This window comes from Microtus pennsylvanicus, chromosome 9, assembly GCF_037038515.1.
Source record: "Microtus pennsylvanicus isolate mMicPen1 chromosome 9, mMicPen1.hap1, whole genome shotgun sequence".
Lineage (NCBI taxonomy): Eukaryota > Metazoa > Chordata > Mammalia > Rodentia > Cricetidae > Microtus > Microtus pennsylvanicus.
Genome location: NC_134587.1, coordinates 6,416,728 through 6,433,263, shown reverse-complemented (window position 1 = coordinate 6,433,263; position 16,536 = coordinate 6,416,728). Strand labels below are relative to the sequence as shown.

Here is a 16,536-nt window from a genome sequence, read left to right as displayed (position 1 = left end):
CACACACAAGTGTGCCTGTAATCCAAGAATTCTGGAGGCTGAGGAGGATCAGGAGCTTGAGGACAACTGGGATACACAGCAAGTTAAACAGCCTAACTAGTAATACCTTGTTTAAAAACAAGAGGGCGCCGATGAGGGGAAGGAGAGAAGTAAATGACAGCACCGAAAGGAAGCAGCTGAGGGCCAGGGCTGGCTCATGGTTCAACGTGGTGACTCTGGGACAGGTGAGACAGCCTGGTGAGATACGAGCACGCTGCATACAGCTCCAACTGGGAGAAAACAAGAGAACCCATCTCCAAGGATTCAAGACGCCAAAACGAAAAATCTCCCTCGTCAGCCTGGTCCCAGAAGTAGGGAAGAGGGAGGCGGCGATAAAAACATACTAGGATTTTTTGGAGTTGATCTTGTAAAACCGGACTCTCTGAACATAGCGGACAATGAGGACTACTGAGAACTCAAGAACAATGGCAATGGGTTTCTGATCCTACTGCACGCACTGGCTTTGTGGGAGCCTAGGCAGTTTGGATGCTCAACTTACTAGACCTGGATGGAGGTGGGGGTTCCTTGGACTTCCCACAGGACAGGGAACCCTGATTGCTTTTCGGGCTGGGGGGAGACTTAATTGGGGGAGGGGGAGGGAAATGGGAGGCGGTGGCAGGGAAGAGACAGAAATCTTTAATAAATAAATAAATTAATAAAAAAAATTTAAAAAAAAAAAAGAAAAAAAAAACCATACTAGGAGCCGGGTGGTGGTGGAGCACGCCTTTAATCCTAGCACTTGGGAGGCAGAGGCAGGTGGATCTTTGTGAGTTCGAGACCAGCCTGGTCTACAAGAGCTAGTTCCAGGACAGGCTCCAAAACCACAGAGAAACCCTGTCTCGAAAAACCAAAAAAAAAAAAAAAAATACTAGAAGAAATCAGGATGCTTTTGATGTGGCAAGAGATAGATACACATGCCTGGGTTCAAGAAGTTAAGGGAAACCTAAAGAAGACAGAACCCAAAACCTCTGCCTCATGCTACAGCATAACAAATCTTCTGAAAACCAAGAACAAGGAATACATTCAGAGAAAAATGGGATCTTACCCGGTGTTCTGAAAAACAATTCAAATGGCAGCAGGCCTCTCTTCAGACACCACGGTAGGCAGAATATTTTTCAAATGCTGAAGGAAAAAAAAATAGGTTGTCAACCCAAAAGCCTACACTCAACAAAAATATGCTGAGCTCAAGGGAAAAAAATAGATTCAGAGATGAAGGGATGCTGAAAAGAACTGTCAACAACAGGCATGGTTTAAAAGAGATTGTGTTAACAAAAGAGGGAACCGTACCTTATGAGGAAAACAAAACCAAACCATTGGTGAATACACTCTTCTTGTCCTTGTGTTTGACAATTAAAGCAGAAAGGTTTACATATGGAAGACACTGAAGCATGACGTGCTACTGGGGGGGAGGGTTCTGCACCACTGCTAGGAGGCAGGATCTCTCTGGTGGAAGTAAACACTAATCCCACCTCCAGTTCCTGCCTCTGTCTCCTGGTCCCCAGATATGAAGGGATAGCCAGGCTGAGGAATGCCCTTGCTGCCTGGAACTCCTCCAAGCCCTGCTGGAAGGACTGGAAATATGAACCTATAGCATGAATGGATCTTTCTTCCCCTAAGTCGATCTGCCAGAAGAAAGCAAAGGCTGAGAGGGACGCAGGAGGCGAGGCTTCCGTATCTCACCACACTGGTAAGATGGTGACAAGTAACGAACTCTGAGGACATCCAGAATGACCTGAGAGACAAAGCTCTCGGAGTGTCCATGAGCGAAAGTTCTAGGTTGGGTTTGCTGAGGTAGAAAGCACACCCTTAAATGTGGGCATCGCCCTCCCATGGGCTGGGTCCAGGCCTGAATGAAAAGACATGAACTGAGTTGCCAAGCCTTCAGCACTCTGATTCCTGACTGCAGATGCAATCTGACCAGCTAGGAACAGAAAACAAAACAAACAAAAAATATAGACTTCAGCCCTAACAGCAAATACAGTAATTGCAAATAATCCAAGTATATTGAGAGACAACAGAACAGTGCAAGAAGCATGCATGACCCAACTACAAGCTGCCTACAACGTGTGTAACAAACTATTTGTCCTGCTGGGGATTGAATTCAGGGCCTCATGCACACTAGGCAACCACGCTATCACTGACCTATAGGCAGGCCTCATTTCCTTCTTCTTATTAGTTTGAGATCTAACTAATAAGATCTAAGCTGGCCTTGAACTTACTCTGTAGCTCACACAACACCTCAAACTTAGGATTCTGCCTCAGCCTCCTGAATAAACCAGATTATAGCACACACCACCTACCCCAACTTAAGCTCACCACAGAAGAGGGCTGAAAGAAAAAGAATGTAAAATGATTAATCACGTAACTAGTAGCCAAAGGAACAGTGAATGACCTCTAATAATATATAAACTTTGAAGCAATGAAAATATCAGACAGAGAAGCACATTACATAATGAAGGCTAATCCATCAAGATACAGCACCTGGGTGTGTCCAACAAACAGCAACGCCGGAAAACACGAAGCAGGTAACCCACAGGTACAGCAGGAGACTCAACACTCAGCCTCCCTCCCTTTATTCCTCCCCTCAGACACCCCACTTCTTCTCCCTCACTCCTCCTCCCTACCACCGTCTGTCACCCTGCCCTTGGCCCCTCAAAAGTTCATAAAACATAAAATCAACAACACAGAATCCAACAGCCTCAGATTAACCATCAATTCCTAGTCAACATTTATGGAACCTTGTATCAAATAGCAGACTGCACCTTTCTGTGGACACTTGTAAAGTGTCCATGAACCACACCCCAAGATGGCCCCAGGCAACAGAGCAGGCCTTCCTAAACATCAACTAAAATCAGCCTGGATGCACACACACACAGTGTGACCAAGCTAGAAATCAGGAACATTTACAGCCACTTCAAAAACAAGGAGCAGCTTTTAAATAATTCTCAGGAAGGCCGTGGCCAAAGGAAAGGGGTAAAGGTGAACTCACTGGGAACCATGGTCGGCCTTGATCCAGCTCTGAGCTTATATGATGTAAGAACTGGGCCCCGTTAGCAGATTCCACTGGTACACGTTTGTTGCTGGTTAGGAGGCGATGTTTGTAACTGAACAGGATACGGTGAGGGCTTTAGGTCAGGTTGTGTTGTTAGGGGAGCCATTAAGAGGCAGAAGACATTCTCATGCACAAGGTCCGAGTTCAATCCTCAGCACTGCCATTTAGGGTCTTCTGTTACTTGAATCACTGATCCCGTGATACAGTCATGAAGATGCCCAGGGGGTGTTTCTGATGCTCCCCACCCCCCATCAGCGTGTTCTAAGCATGCAAATGTCACCAGAGCACCTGCAGTGCTATAAACAGAATGCTTTGTCCCTTCAAAGTCCTAACCCTCAGAGTGAGGTCTTGGGCAATGGCCCCTTGTAGGTGACTTGGTTGTGAGGACAGGACTCGTACCCTCCTGAGAGAGATGTCCAAACCATGTGGCCTACGGCCAGCCACAGAGGAAGCAAAGACAGGAAGACCTCAAGCTTAATGCCTTCCTGGACAGCAAAGCCAGCTCAAGGCCAGCCTAGGGCACTTGCAGACACTATCTCCTGTTTTAAAATGCAAAGAGGGCCAAGGGTACAGTTCAGATTAGGGCGACTGGCCTTGTGTGTGTAAGGCCTGTGCCACAAAAACAACAGAGATCCCAAAAAGCCCCTTGCTGCCTTCCTCCAGGCAAAGCCATGACAAGAAGATGGCCATCTACAAATCACGCCAGACACCAAACCTGACACTCACTGCCTTTATCTCGGACTTCCCTACCTTTAGAAGTATCCAAAATAAACCTGTTTTGCTCATAGCACACCCAGAATATAGCCTGAACAAACAAACTAGGTATAAACAGTCTGGACAGACAAGAGCAGATGTAAATTATCAAGTTTCTCTCCAACCAGTATTCTTTTTTCTAAAATATCTGATCTCAAGGAAGTCTGAGGGAAAAACCACGATTCTGCTTAGATGACTCATACTGAGATATGAGGAACCACGAGCATGAATAGTCCCAAGGCACAGAAACAGTCTCACTCAAAGGACGCAGTAACAACTGTGTGCAGAGCGGAATCCAAGTGCAGCCGGCTGCTTAGCTCAGAGCCCCAGGGCCTGTCGCACCCTCCAGCCCCGTCTCTAGCCCAGCAGTTCTAGTATTTCCTAACTCACGAAGCATTGATAGTAGCTTCCTTCTTGCTATAAACCCAGATCCTGAAAGGGCTTTGCCACCTTTCCCACGGGGAGAAGACATCCCGTGGGCTCATACACAGACAACCCAAGCCCCACCAACATTTGTAAAAGCTGTGTTTGTCTCCTCCTGTCCCTAAGTGCTCCAGGGCATCCGCGTAGATGGTATCGCCAGTCCCCAGGAGGCTGGAGTCTGTCTTCTCAAATTAAGACAAAAAGACTTACATGACACTGGACTGCATTTTAAGGCAACTAAGAAAAATTCTGACTTCGGATGCAGCAGAGCCTGAAGAAGGCAACGGGCGTTTCGTTCGGCTGAGCCACTGGGTTTCAGAACAGTCCAAGATTCCACTGCGGTGATTACTCCCCTCCCGGTCTACCATCCCTTTCCCCTCCTCAGCACGGCAGCCATGTCTGTACCTGTGCTATCGCCTCTGAGTGCCGAGAATGTGTTCCTGTGTGCCGGAGTGTGTATCCTGTGAGGAGTAAGGAGGAGGCACACACAATGTGCTAGGCTTACCTCACAGACTCTCCAACACAAGAGGCAAAGGCAGAGACAGCAAAGGACTGGTCATGCCAACTCCAGCCAGCTGAGAACTAACCAGCCCACCTGCCAGCTCATCAGGAGAAAGCCCGTTCTGTGTTAGCACTCCAGGCTGTGCCCGAGCACCACTACTTGTGAGCACAGTGGGTGGGGTGGTACACTGTGGCAGGCACGCAGAGTAGAGCTGCTCTCCTCATCACCAGGCTGAAAAGAGGGTTCCAAGGCCCCTTTGGGATTTACCTCCAATGACAAAAAAAAAAAAAAAAAAAAAAACCACCCACACACACACACACACACACACACACACACAAAACCACCAGACCTTTATGCTTCCTACCACCTCTCAGTACCACCAAGCTGGGGACTCCAGCTTCTCTCACAACACATGGGCCTTTGGCAGATCTGTTAGAGCCAAGCCCTGTCCCCAAGGTCTAGGGCTGAAGAGCTGAAGAAGGAAACACAAGGGGAGAGCAGGTTCTGTCTGCTCTTGTTTTTAAGCAATAGGAAGGAGGGGAGGAAGGCAACGGAACGTGGCGGGGCAGAGGGCAGATTAGTGAAGATGCTACTGAACAGTAGAAACATCAGACACTGCTGGAGAACATGGCTGAGAAGGAAAACTTCCACAAGTTGCTGTTCCTGCTAATCACGGTTACATATGCAAACAGCTTTTGTTTCATGCCTGATTATTATGCAAAATAGATCTGCATGTTATAAATTATGTCAGGCTGATGTGTTTTGAGCTTTATGTAACCACCAACTGTGCTTCCAGCCCTCTCTTGGCAGCTTCCTTCTTGGTCAATTACAAAGCTACAAGGCAGCAGAACCACTCCTAAAACTCGAAGCATTCCAAGTCACCAAGCCGGCCGGTTCAGGGGTTCAGGAGGTCAGCATTTAGAATTCCGATGCTCAGCTGGTCTGCCCTGCAACCACAGTATTTTAGTCTTTCCCCAGCTATTAGTCACCTCAGCAGTGCGCCACACTTCCCAACTAACGGAGAACAAATGAGTTCTGAACAGGCAACATCCAAACCAAAGCTTTCGCTTGCTTGGTGGCTTGTTTGTCTGAGACAGGGTCTCACTACATAGCCCACTACTAGTAACTCACTAGGCTTCTCTGGCATCCCTTGAACTCACTGGCAATTCTCCTGCCTCTGTCTAGGATTATAGGCATAAGCAAATACTAAACTCTCTTAAGTACCTCACTGGGAAGAGATGTTAAAATTACCAATGGCTAGACAAAGATCAAATAATATGGTTTCGAAATTAACACTGGAAACAGCGCTCTTCTCAGTTATCCTTGGTCAATATGCAAACTTCCTCCATGGAGGGAAAACTCAGCAACATCTCCTCTCCAAAGATCAGAACTGCAAGTACCAAGAATCTCGCAATGGCTAACCTTGGTTGTCTACTTGACTATATCCAGAATCAACCATGACACAAGTCACCACGACAATGCTGTAAGGACTTTCCTTAACCAGATTATACGAAGCTAGAAGACCCAACCCAACTCTAGGCCGTGGCAGCCCACGTGGAAGGACGTGAGGAACTCCTTTTTGCCTGTGCATTTGCACCCTCAACAGCAAGGTCATCTGTCCTGTTGCTGTGCACTCCTCCCACGTGTCGGAATCAACTTCTTTGGGATTCCCACATAGGCTGCAGACCAGCAGCTCTCCACCCAGGAACCCTCTAGGCTCTGAGCACTAGAATGGGACTGTTAGTCACCCAGTGTCATGCACTGAGTAACAATGAGACAGCCGTGGCTGCCCAGACTGCATCCTGTAATGTACCCTAACAATCCCCTTTGGATGCCGATCTTCATTCTGGTCCTTTAAGGAACCTCCTAAGGTACTAGAGACCCAAGACCCAGTTCCTAGGACTGCTCGGACATGCACCTTCCCTCTCCATCATCTGTGAAAGAACAAAAAGTGAACGACTACAGTATATTCTAACAACCAAAAAGTAACGCTTTAATAATGATCAGCATGCATGTAGCATCAGAGTCACACCAGATGCTTCCCAAGGCATCTCACACAGTTCCTCATTCAGTCCTCCTACAGATCTTAAAGGTGGGTGTCAGGGGAAAGAAACCCAAGATCACACTGTGGGGCAGCGCTAGGGTTGGACAGAGCTGATCAAGCTCCAAAACCCAGTCTTAATCACCATAGCTTACTAAAGCACCCGAGTGTCTGTTATTATAAGGTAGGGTTATATAAAATTAGTGGCAGGCTTAACTACAGAAATACGAAGATTTGTTAAAGACATACAGCCATAGCACTGCTGTGAGCATGAGGAAGGTGTCTCTCTCTCTCTCTCTCTCTCTCTCTCTCTCTCTCTCTCTCTCTCACACACACACACACACACACACACACACACACACACACACACACAAATTCAGGGCTGTTCTGGGGTATTCTAATAGAATATTTCACTGGCACTTCTCAAAACTCTTAGGGTCATCCAAGTACACAAGCTGAGCCGAGAGAAAAGCTGTAATGCAGTCTAGTATTCTACCCTGGAACAGAAGAGGGACAGTTAGAAACCAGTGACGGCCAAATAAAGCCCGGCCTTTAGTCACCAGTTACATGCCAGCGTGGTTTTGGTTTTGACTATCTTCAATTCTAAAAAAAAGGCAGGGGAAACTGAAACCAGGTAAGGGGCATGAGAGGAATTACTTGGATAATACATCTAAAACCATTCCAGAACAAGGGGCTGGGAGAAGCTCAGGGTCGGAGCACTGACTCACACGAGGCAAGGCATACACTTGTCTTGTAGGAGGTGCTGAGTTTGATCCCCAGCACCAAACACCAAACATAATCAATCAAAATCTCAATCTCTCTCTCTCTCTCTCTCTCTCTCTCTCTCTCTCTCTCTCTCTCTCTCTCTAATACACACACAAAAAAAAAGGAGGAGGAAGAAGAGGAGGAGGAGAGAGAAGAAACAACCAAGGGAAGACCCAGTGTAGCTCAAAGGCAACCTGGGCAACACGGCAAGGCCTGTCTCAAAAACAAACAAACAAACAAACAAACCAGTAATCCACGCACAGTGGCTCACACCCTCAATCCTCAGAGGCAAAGGCATGGAGGATTAGGAGTTTAATGTCATCTTCAGAGGGAGGTAAGAGGAGAGTTTGGGCGGGGAAGAACAAAGCTCTTCCTGTACTGGCATGAGAAAACAGAAGTCAAGGTTCAGACAGTGTGGGCATAGGGACTGCGGTGTCTTCTACGTCAAAGGGGTAAGAAAGCACACATGTAGAAAACGGGTGCTTCCGGGAGGGCCCATGATCCTCAGCCTGGCCGCTTCCCAGAGGAAAGGGTTCAAGGAAGGAGACTAAAAGTCGGCCTTCTACACGTGTCTGCTTGCCTCTTATAAACTGTAATGAATGCATGCACTACCCATTTACATCACAACTAGCTTTTTATAATAAAAAGCACTTGGACTAAGATCAACTGTGAAAATAATGTAGCAAGTGGGAGAAATTCGAAATCAAAATTCAGAAATTAATTTTCCTCCACTGTCTACTGAGACTTTCCCCACCAACACCACTTCTCCTTAAATGTACTTGGATCCTAGCTGGGTGGGGCTGCTTGCCAGTCCAGCACACTGTCAGCTTCTTCGTCAAACTGGCCTCTGTCCCTGAAAAATCTAAACTTAAAAGCCACCCACCTATTGTGTTTTTTAGCATGCTGTGTATCCTACCTACACCAGGGACAGCAAGTACCAACACTCATGCCGCCAGGACTCCCACCCATGACCACAAGCAGGGTGGGACCACAGCAGCTTGCCCCCGAGATCCAGCTGCTGCCTCCACCATGGCCCACGGAACAAAATCTGGTCCCCTCTGTATTCACCACATCTGGTCCCCACTGCATGAGTCTGTCTGCCTTTCTGTCATCCTCCTGGACTTCCTGTGCATGTATTTATACCACATTCTGCTCTGCAATGGACTAAGGATATAAGAATGCAGGTCAGGCAATGGTGGCGCACGCCTTTAATCCAACACTTAGGTGGCAGACACAGGCAGATCTCTGTGAGTTCAAGGCCAGACTAATCTACAGCATGAGTTCCAAGACAGGACAGGCTCCAAAGCTACAGAGAAACCCTGTTTGCCGAGACAAAGGCTAGAAGTTGTCCAGCATTAAGACCTACTGGGCCTCCTCAGGGTGGGTTTCAAATCCAGGTTTGGCTTTCAGAGCCAGTCTAAGAGTTTGGGCACCCAGTCCACAGAGAACAATTCTTGAAAGAGACTTATTATATAAAGCAAAGTAATCTCTGAGATAACCAAGACAGACACATGGTCACATCGTCAAAAGGTGGCATTGTTCCTGTCAGTGTTCCTCAGGGGACTGTGACTCTTTACCAAAGCCCAACTCAATGCGTGGATTTTACAAAGAGCAAACAGACCTGTCTGTCCTTGAACTTAGCGTCTTCATTCCTTGTCTCCCAGTTAAATGATAATCTCTATGAAGACAAGATCTACCTCTTCTAACTCCTACCCTTAGTTCCAATGTGCTGTTGTTGTTGTTGTTGTTGTTGTTGTTGTAGAAGGAGAAGGAGGAGGAGGAAGACAACAACACATGATCATTACCACAATGAAGAGGACGATGAGGAGGACCACGACACTTCACTCATGTAAGTGGAAGTCTACATGATGCAATCTGAGCTCACCCTGACAAAAGTTCTCTCTAAACAATGCAAGTTCCACTCCCATTAAGTAGCTGAAGCCTCCATAGAGTTTCCCAATCCTTTTGTGGGATTATTGGGCATCAATTTCATTTGTGATCTTCCAATACCATTTTTAGTTTTGCATATCCCTAACTCAAAGCTTGCCAAGATATCCAATCAATGAATCTGAAAGAGGAGCAAATACTCTAGCAATCCCTATTAAAGGAAAAACAATATCACCATCTTTCAAGAATATAATCAATAGCTCTTTACAAACCAGCGGACAAGGGCAGGCTCCGTTCTAAATGACCCTGCATGTTCAGAGAAGATGGAATTCTAATGCAGATCTTCTCAACTCCGTTCCAAGGAGCTGCAGCTTCTGCACATCCTCAACGGTCAGGAGCTGTCCTGTCCAGGTCTCACATATATACTTACCCCACTGTCCCCGTAGGACCCACCCCAGCCTCCTACCTGAGCAAACTGAAAATAAAATGAGTAATAAGTAATAAATTATGTAGGTGAAACCATCATGAGCAAAACAAAGTATTAGGGGGGAAAAAAGACCACTCCTAAGCATTAGGACATTAGGACACATTAACAATCCTCTATCTGTATTTTATACATGGAAATCATTAATAAATAAGTAGTCTCCTTCGACCCTGGATGGGCTTTCTGTACATCAGTATTTCAGTCTCTCCTTCGACCCTGGATGGGCTTTCTGTACATCAGTATTTCAGTTTCCAGGATATTCCACACTTAACTCCCTGTATCCCCGCCCCAGAGGGGACTGCTGTCGTGAATGACACGACCTGGCCAGGCACTGACGGGCGGGGAAGAGACCAGCTCTCTTCCTCAGAATTTGAGGATGTGGGTGACATGTCCAAAGAAAATGTGACATAGACTACAGTTCATCTTACTGACCCAAGCAACTTGAATGTCTTTCACTCATTACTGATTTAAGAAAAAAAAAAGACTGAAGTATTCAAATGCCAACACGATGCTCACGTGCCTGAAATCAAACATAACAGGTAACAGATAACAGATACTATAAGGCTATCCCAGGCTTGCCCACTCTACTGTTTTCCCTACTAGCCTGCCTCCAAAGACTCAAGTGTTTGGAGAGAACTAGCTGCCAAAATTAAAGCCTAAAGAGCCTAAGAGTTTTCTAAATCCCCAGCCAAATACCATCACTCCATCCCCTTCCGTGTTCTTACTAAACTCAACCATAACCTTAACAGCCACAGTAACAAGTTACACTGAAAGGCACGCGGAAGTTTATTACTAGAAAACGTTTGATTTTTTTTCTTTTTCACTTCAGTTTTGACTTGGGGGTGAGGGACAACATCTCTGGTGATTTGTGGAGGTCACAGACAACTAGTAGGAACTGGTTCTCCTAGGTCTCAGGGATATCAAACTTTCTACACCAGGCTTGGCATCAAACACTTATAAATCTTACTACCCCCCCCCCACACCCCTCTTTTCACTTCCCATGAGGCAGGGTTTCATGTATGCCAGGCTAGCCTCAAGTTCTCCCTACTGCCAAGGACTGAACTTCTGATCTTTATGCCTCTGCCTCCCAAGTACCGGTATTCCAGGATGTGCAACCACTCCTGGTTTATGTGGTGCTCAGTCCAGGGGCGTCAAGCATGTTAGGCGCAAACTCTCCCAACTAAACTGTACCTCCAGTCCTTTTCATTTCTATCACAGGCAACTACTTGGCTTTCTCATATATGACCACATATCTCAGTTAAGACTTCCAGACCCTGTGGGTAGAAAATATTGAACTCTGAGAAGACAGTGGGAGTCTGGAGGGGTAGGAAGCTCACCTACGATCCACAGCCAGTCAGCAGGCGTAGAGGACTTTACGTTACCATTCTCTGTGAGAAAGGCCACTCTGACCCTACATATACTGACTTAGTTAATCATCTACCTCCATCAACTCATAAAGTGTAACAGGAAGCAAGTGCTGAAAACTGATAGCCCAAAAACAATGGGAACATCAGAAAGGTCATCTCAGAGCACCCTGCTCCCCACAGGTGTCAGGTGATAGCTAGCTAACTCATACTGACAGGACAGACAGGCACCTGCAGCTGTCCCAGCGCTCAGCAACAGGGAAAGTGTGTTGCTAATCTCTAAAGGCCCTGTTTAATCTGGACACCAAAACCAGGCAGGGCGAACTGAGAGGGGAACATAATTATCATGTTCATCGTTTGTGACTACAGATGCAGCAGTCTTGACGCGTTCAAATGAAAAGCAAAAGATACATGGATGATGATCCCATCTGTGCAAGAAAAGCTGCCTGTGAATGCATGGCTGTGCATGTGTATAGCGGGTCACGTGGATGTGTGTTTAAGCACACACACAAGTGCAAAGATACAGGTACAGAAATGTGAGTGACAGTGTTCACAGATGATGCCCGAGGCAGAGAGCCTGCAGGGGTAAAGGGGTAAGGAGACTAGACGGGGAAAGGAGACAGATGCTCAGCATCTACTCTGTATCCCCATCATTCTTTCAGTTTTTGTAACTGGCAAGTCCCATGTCTGATAAGTGAAAATATAAATTAAAAGCAGAGCCCAAAGATTCTTTTCCTAGAGCTGCTCTAGTTAGTAGAGCAAACTCTAATTATTTTATTCAGAGAGGCTCTCTGCTCATTCATCAGACACCCATGGTCCAGCTACTATATGTGTCTACTGAGTTAAGTTGGAAAACGAGCATGCTAGTCACCATGTTCTTAAACAGACCTGTGACTTCCATAAGACATGGTACTGAGAGAATTAACTTCTAATTTTTATCCATTCCGGATTTTCTAAATCTTATACTTTAAAAAAATACCGTTTTTCCTAATTAATAAATATAGACTTGCTTATTTGACAAATGTTAGTCCCTGCTTATTTGTCAAACACACTTCACAGTGAGTTTGCCATGAAGAATAAATACTATATGTTATGGTCCCTACCTAGCTTCTAAGCAGTTGAGAATTCTTCACACGTGAGAACTTTGAGGGGTGCGTAAAGGCTGGAATAAGAACCAATACTTCAAAGTGAAACTGCACCCTCCAAAACAAAATTTAATCCCAGTTTAGCCCAGACAAACATAATTGTATTTTGCACAAAACTGCACAATCACTCTAGTCTTAGAGGGAATAAATTAACGGGAAAACAGAAGCCACTGAATGAAGAGACTACGTGTCTGGGAGCCTGAACACAGGGCTCTAGGATCAGGTGGGCACGAAGAAGCAGATACTAGATATTCCATGACCCTGGTTCTCCACCTGAAATAAGGAAACCACGCCCTCCCTCCATTAGGATGGAAAAAAAATCTACCTATTTTTTAGAAGCATGGTAAAATCCGGTAGCAAAACAGAATGCTCATACACTTGCTTCCTTTCGTCTGGTTTAATGTTTTCCCCCAGTTTTGTCATTTATTAACCAAGCAAAACATAATTCTGCACGCCTCACCAAGTAAAAGAATGCAGGAAGTAAAGTCAAAAAACACAAGTCCACATTAAGACCCTGTCTCCAACTGTCAGGCTTAAAAAACAAGCAGATCAGATAATCTTTCTACACCTACCAGGAAACTACATAAAATCTACCTTCTAGCATGACTTAGAAATCAAATATGAAAATACCCGTGAAGACAAACTCTAAACATGTCTCCAAAGAAAATACACAAATACCAAGAGAAACAAATAGGCGAGATGTAAATAAAACCCGCACCACTTGGCAACCATTAGGCTGGATAGGACTCATCACAAAGACAAACATAACCAGTGGAAAAAGCAGGAGCCTCGTGTACGGAGGTGAAGCTCAGCTGGTAAGGTGCCTACACTTGCAAGGCTCTGAGCGTCATCACCGACAGCACACCAACATAAATACACAGTAGAACCTGCATGCACTGGTGATGAGACTGCCCATGCATAGAAGCTTTGCAATGGTTCTTCAAAACACAATTGTCACCATGTGACCAAATATTCCACACAGAGGTATAGTCCCAAGAGAAATGAAATATGTTCATAAAATATTTGAGAATGAGTATGCACCGAAGTATTAAACAAAATGGTAGAAGCGAATGCAACCCAAATGTGCATCAGTTGAAATGAACAACTGTGGTATATCCACACAACGGAATATTATTCTCCCATAAAAATAGCAATGCTACGGTATGAACACTGACGGCAAGCTACGTGAGAGGCACTGAGGACCACACAATGCATAATTCCATTCATGGCATGTCCAGAAAAGGCAAATCCAGAGGCACGGGAATGAAGTAGTGCCTGACTAATGGCTGTGACGATTACACAATCTTGTTAATATACACACACTACAAAACCGTACAATGTAAGGGTAAATTTTATGGCATGAAAAATATCTCAAACAAGGCTACACAGAAACTAAGTTTCTGCTCCTTTTTCTTAAAAGATACCCTGCTTTTCTATTCTAAGTAGGTTTTAGTTACTGTGAGACAGGAACTAACCAAAACCAACTTGGGAGGAGAGGATTTCCTTCACAAGTTATAGTCTATCACAGAGAAGCCAGGCCAGGAATTCAGGGCAGGACCTGAAGCAGAGGCCATGGGGGAGTGCTGCTTACTGGCTTGCTTCCATGGCTTGCTCAGTTTGCTTTATTACATAAGCCAAGACCACCTGGCCCACAGTCAACTGGGCCCTCTCTCACCAACCAGTAACCTAGAAAACACACCAGACTTACCTACAGTAGGCCAATCTGATAAGAAGCAATTCATTAATTGCGACTCCCTCTTCCCAGGTAAGTCCAGTTGGCAAACACTCACCAGCTCACTAAGTTAAAGGCCTACTTTTCCCAAGATATTATTCCTGTTTGCCTGCATGAGCTAAAACAGTTTTCTGAAGTTAGATATTACACGAGTGGTGTTTTTAATAACGTGAACTTATTCCAAAGAAACTGTACAAATCAGATTAATCGCCTATAATCTTACTCACTAAAAAAAAAAAATCAACTTTATAGACTGTGTTTGTTCTAAGGAAATCCTTATAGAATACGTACATACATGCATATCTGTGTATGTATATATATGATCAAAATTACATTTTGATTTTATATATATCAAAATGCAGTTTTTTTCTAACTTTTCAGATACATCATTAGTAAGAGGGCCTGTATAAAACACCTCCTTTAGGTACCTGTCAATCAACTGAAACCCGGTAGACCCAACTTTTCTGCTGCATGTTCTGCATGTATTTTGAGACTCCTAGGTCCACCACTGCACCCTATTCTCTCCCGTGGACTATTCCAGTGCTCATTCACAGTGGCTGAAATGCGGGTAAACTCTTTAAACGCGCGGAGAAGGGCCAGTTGCTAAGGTTAAGTTTCATCTGGAATGTCTGAATACATACTTAGCAAACCTATTTCCTGGAATTCGAGATACAAAAACAATCAATAGAGAAGTGTAAATGCTTTGCAATTCCTTTAGAGTCTTTTTCTGTTTGTCACAGGGTAAAGGCAGCCACCAAGTTCTAGCCACAAAAAGTATTATGTGTAAAGGCTTCCTGGTTCTAGAACAAAGAAAGTATTTTATTGCCTAAAGCAAAAGGAAGATATTTTCCTTCTATTTAGTATTGTTACACTAAAATAGCATACTAATGAAACCAGCGAGGTGTGACGAGACCCAAGGCTTGTAAACAAAGATAAATTGTTCTTTATTGAGATTTCTTCCTGGATGGGGAGTAAATCCATCCCACTAAGAAAATAAAATTGTCCAACCAAAGAAAACCACATGGATTTTCCATCCTGGAGTACCCCGGGTGCCAATTTTAATGTGAGAGCTTGTCAAACTACTGGCAGGCATATGGAGGGCTATGCTGGACTCATACACAACCTGAAGACGGCTAGGACCTGTCAAACAGCAGCTGCCGAGTGATCCCCACAGCAGCGCTCCCAACTTCTCTGGCTCAGGGCCACGTGTGAGAGGATGTCAAAGCTGGGATAGCCACGGGGCTGTCAGTGTCTGCACGCCCCTGCCTCAGACAGGGTGAATCCCACCATCCCCTCCAGAGCTAGGCAGACCGCAGCTCTCTATCCTTCCAGAGGACACTGTCCCCGCACCCTGGCCAAGTACCTCGGGCCTCCCTTTGTGGCCCTCTAGGGCTGGAGGCAGTGGCCCGCCCGCAGGCCCCGAGGAAGCCGAGTCCTACGGGCGACCCCTGAGCACGGGCCCTGCAGCCCGCGTCCCACACCGGCTGCCACCGGCGCACACAAAGGAGCGGGCCGGGACGCAGAGACGCAGGGGCTTGCCCGGGATGCCCGCACGCGAGGCAGGAGTGGGGGGAGACGACCCTGTGAATCCAGGCTGACACTCAAACCTGTTGCTGGATTCGGGGCCCGGGGACCCCGCCAGGACGCGGGCGCGACGGGTGCGGGCCGAGGCCGAGGCGGCGGGAGCGGGGAGGGCCCGCGGGGCTCGCACCTCGGGCGCTTTGTCTGCGGCGGGCGCGGACCGGCCGGCCGGCGGCGTGGAATGGAAGGAGGGGGAGGCCGCGCCCGGCCTTCCGCCCGCGCCACGCGCGTCCCTGTCCCGCGTGGCCTGCGCCTCCCTCGCCCCGCGCGGCCGCACTCACCTGGCTGGCGCGGGCCGGGCTGGCGGGCGCTGGGGACGACGCGGGGACGCCGGCGCGGCGGGCGGAGAGCTGGGCGAGGCGGGAGGGAGGCGGGCCGGGGGCGGAGCGGCCCGGGCGGCGGGCCCGCGGCAAATCGCTGCCCGGCCCTCCGTGCGTCAGGCTGGGGGGCGGCGGCGCGGGTGGCCCGGCCACCTCCCGGCACCCGCGGCCCGGCCCTGTCCGCGCGACCTCGCGTGCGCTCGTGTCGGCGGCGCGGAGACCCCGCCCGGCACGGAAGGGGGCGGGGCGCCTGGGATTGACGTTCTGTGGTCCCCACCGGGAGGAGCCCGGCCGCGTGGGTGGTGGAAGCAGCCCCGGCCGGGGGTCAGGTAGTGTGGCTGGAGCTGGAGTAGCCCTGACACCTTGTTTGTTTCCTCCTGTTTCATCCACCTCCCCCATCTCGTGGTCTCCGTGGTCCCCCTTGGTCTAATGTGATCCCTGTGTGCTG

General features: G+C 47.2%; 1 protein-coding gene across 8 annotated transcripts in view; it reads right to left on the bottom strand.

The window, feature by feature from the left end:
• The window catches only part of Sestd1 (SEC14 and spectrin domain containing 1), an 89,378-nt gene extending 73,051 nt beyond the window's left edge, over positions 1-16,327 (bottom strand). For 3 of the 8 annotated variants that reach the window (XM_075984782.1, XM_075984787.1, XM_075984783.1), the window contains exons 1-2: positions 16,050-16,182; positions 1,085-1,161 (exon numbers count right to left, since the gene is read on the bottom strand). The gene's annotated coding sequence lies outside the window, so the exon portion shown is untranslated. Of the gene's footprint in view, positions 1-1,084; positions 1,162-4,772; positions 4,788-15,898; positions 15,958-16,049 lie in introns of those variants that run through there. The other 5 variants (XM_075984786.1, XM_075984789.1, XM_075984788.1 and 2 more) reach the window with 4 other exon arrangements.
• Positions 16,328-16,536: the final 209 nt, after the last annotated feature.